The following is a 2,789-nucleotide window of genomic DNA, read 5'->3' as shown; positions in this document are numbered from 1 at the left end:
AAGGAGATATTTATCCTGGACAATCTCAGCATTTCAAAGACTTTATTATACTGCTGTGTAGCATCCTCAGCCACAACACACAGTCCCCAAACTCAGTGCTTGCCAGCAAAGCACATTTAATTAAAATTAATGAAATCTGACAGATTGGAATGACCTCCGTTGTAAAGATATTCTTTACCCCATTTAGAAATGGAACATTTGGGATATCATTAATAATGGGTGGTCTTAATAGCCGCAGCGAAATGAAATGGAAGGATAATTGGTGCAATTTGTACTGCAGTGACAATTTAATTATTGGCAGTTTTACTCAAACTGAGGCATGTGACTGAAAGAGGACTGCAGTTTAATATCACACTGCATAAATGTTTTGATACACCAAAAGAGTTATCCAGGTGTTAAGGAAGGGCCATGCCTTTGGAGCCGATTCCTTATTCCTTGGGGTTGATTTGTTCTCAAATATAAGTCTTGGTTTCTCTCTCTAAAGAGCAAACCCAGCTATCTGGGATGAAACCAGGGGTGGCTCACACCAATCTGCTGCTTGAAATAGTGGCAAATTCAGCTGTCCCCTCACCCCAAATTCTGCCGCTCACCTTCCACCAGAGCACATGCCAACGTTACAATCGTCTGCATGACAGCATATGGACCAATATCCCACACCAGCACACACAGACTCACAGCCCAATCCTACCTAAGTCCCCACATGGCGATGCAGCAGTGTCAGCACATTTTTGGCTGTTGGAGGTTTCCTTGGGGTAAGGGGACATTTGTCCCCGGGCCCTGGGGTAAGCCCTAGCAGCTGCTATGTGGTAACTTGGACATGCTGGTAACTCAATTGCTGGTGGATCAGGTCCACAAAGGTGCTCAGGATTTGGCACATGACACTGCTGATTTCACCCCCTCCTGGGCCTGATCTACCCTTCTCCCTGCCCCCATCACCACCCTGTTCCCTGCCCCTTCCCTGTTCTGCCCTTTCCTATCCTGTTCAACCCTTCCCTCCCCCCAACCCACTATGTGAGCTTATCTGCTCCGGCAAGTGTCTGTGGGCCTGCCAGCACACAACAGACTCCTTCAGCCTCCCAGTTTGCAGGCCAGCTGCGAGCATCAGTGGAGGTTGCTTTGGCCATAAAGCAGCCTCCATGGCGCAACACTAGTCATGCTGTGGGGAAGGAGGTTCGGACTGGGTATGCACACATACACACACGCATGCACATCATGCCAGCACGTACCTTACCATCCTGTTTGTCATTGCCGCCCCCCCCCCGCCACCTCCTAGAAGGTTAGTTCTAAAGTGCTGGGAGGATCCTGGTAGTGAAACCAGAGGAAATGAATGGCAATTTTCAGATTCATTTGGCCCTGTTGATAACTTAATCCCTTCTCTTAATTTAAAACTTCTTACACAATATTTCCTATTCATGAAATATTCATGAAATATTCACTCGGTGTTCATTAATCAAGAACAACTGTCATTCACTGGTTCCATTGTCATTGTCATCTAGATTATAAACCAGGTTTGTCCATAAGCAAACATAGAAAGGAACTGCACCTGTTGTCCGTTCCTTAAACCCTTTGATGATTCAAAGAGGCAACTGATATGCATTCAGTGAACTTGAGTAAGAATGAGTGGATTTCCTCTGTTTAATTCCATTACTGTTTCACAGGATTGCTCTGCCCCAAGTTCTGTTCTGCTTTCCTTCCAACTCAGCCTGGAGAATTTCCAAATGTAATTCTGAATTCCTTAATTGAATTAATTCATGTTTTCAATTTGCCATAGTTTTGTTACTTCTTTTCTTTTCATTTGCAGCATTTTTAGTTACCAATGCACACAGCACTTGGGTGCAATGATCAAACACAGTACAGAGAGAAATATTTATCCCAATGCCAGCACCAGGTTGCTGGGGGGTCCAGGCACAATGCACTCCACTGGGTCCTCCTTAGTACTCCCTTTTGCCCCAGTGTTGCACTTAGTGTAACTTCTACCACACAACTGTTACCCTGCATATGCCTGATCTTGTCTGATCTCAGAAGCTAAGCAGGGTCAGGCCTGGATAGTACTTGGATGGGAGACCGCCTGGGAATACCGGGTGCTGTAGGCTTATACCATAGTCTTTCGAGACTATGCCAACCTAGTCTTTCGAAGGTTGCCAACCAATGAGGTTAGGAGTTGAAGGTGGGTGTCCTCTGTTGCCACCCCTGCTTTGTCCAGTCATATTCACCATCATATCAAGATGCTTTTTTGTACTTTCTCATCAGAGCAATTAACAGCTCAATTCTAATCAACACCCCTGATGCAGCCATGCCAATGGGGTGTGCCTTGTACCCTGTAGTGGGGGGGGCAGTGACATAGGCCTCCTCAAGGTAGAGGAACATCTGTTCCCTTACCTCGGGCTGCATTGATGCTGGAAAGTTTGTTGGGATTGTGTTATAACAGAAGGAACTGGGGGAGACATTTGAATGAGTAGAATATCACAAGTACTCCTCCTGTCAGCTTTATGCCCATTGGCCAGAACTAACTAAGCGATATGAGACAGAACGCCTAGAGCATGCTTGCAGGGATGTGCTAGCAATTGAATCTCATATTCAGTCAGAAGCTTCTTTCTTTTCCCAATGTAAAGGAGCCAGGAAGAGCTGAGGAAAAAGTGGGAAAGTCTGAATATGGGGAAAAGTGGAGGAAAATGGCACAACAAAGAGAATGGGGAGAATGGGAGGCAAGATAGAAAAAGCACTGAAGCTCTTTCTTCCCATAGTCTCCTATGTATCAGCTGAAAAAATTCACTAGTCATATGTTTATA

General features: G+C 45.5%; 1 pseudogene; it reads left to right on the top strand.

Annotated features, from left to right (window-relative positions):
• The first annotated feature begins 1,971 nt into the window (after window positions 1-1,971).
• On the top strand, window positions 1,972-2,093 carry LOC136642474 (5S ribosomal RNA; annotated as a pseudogene).
• Window positions 2,094-2,789: the final 696 nt, after the last annotated feature.

The sequence above is a fragment of the Tiliqua scincoides genome, chromosome 2 (genome assembly GCF_035046505.1).
Source record: "Tiliqua scincoides isolate rTilSci1 chromosome 2, rTilSci1.hap2, whole genome shotgun sequence".
NCBI classification, from domain to species: domain Eukaryota; kingdom Metazoa; phylum Chordata; class Lepidosauria; order Squamata; family Scincidae; genus Tiliqua; species Tiliqua scincoides.
This window is presented reverse-complemented; position numbering and strand designations above follow the sequence as displayed.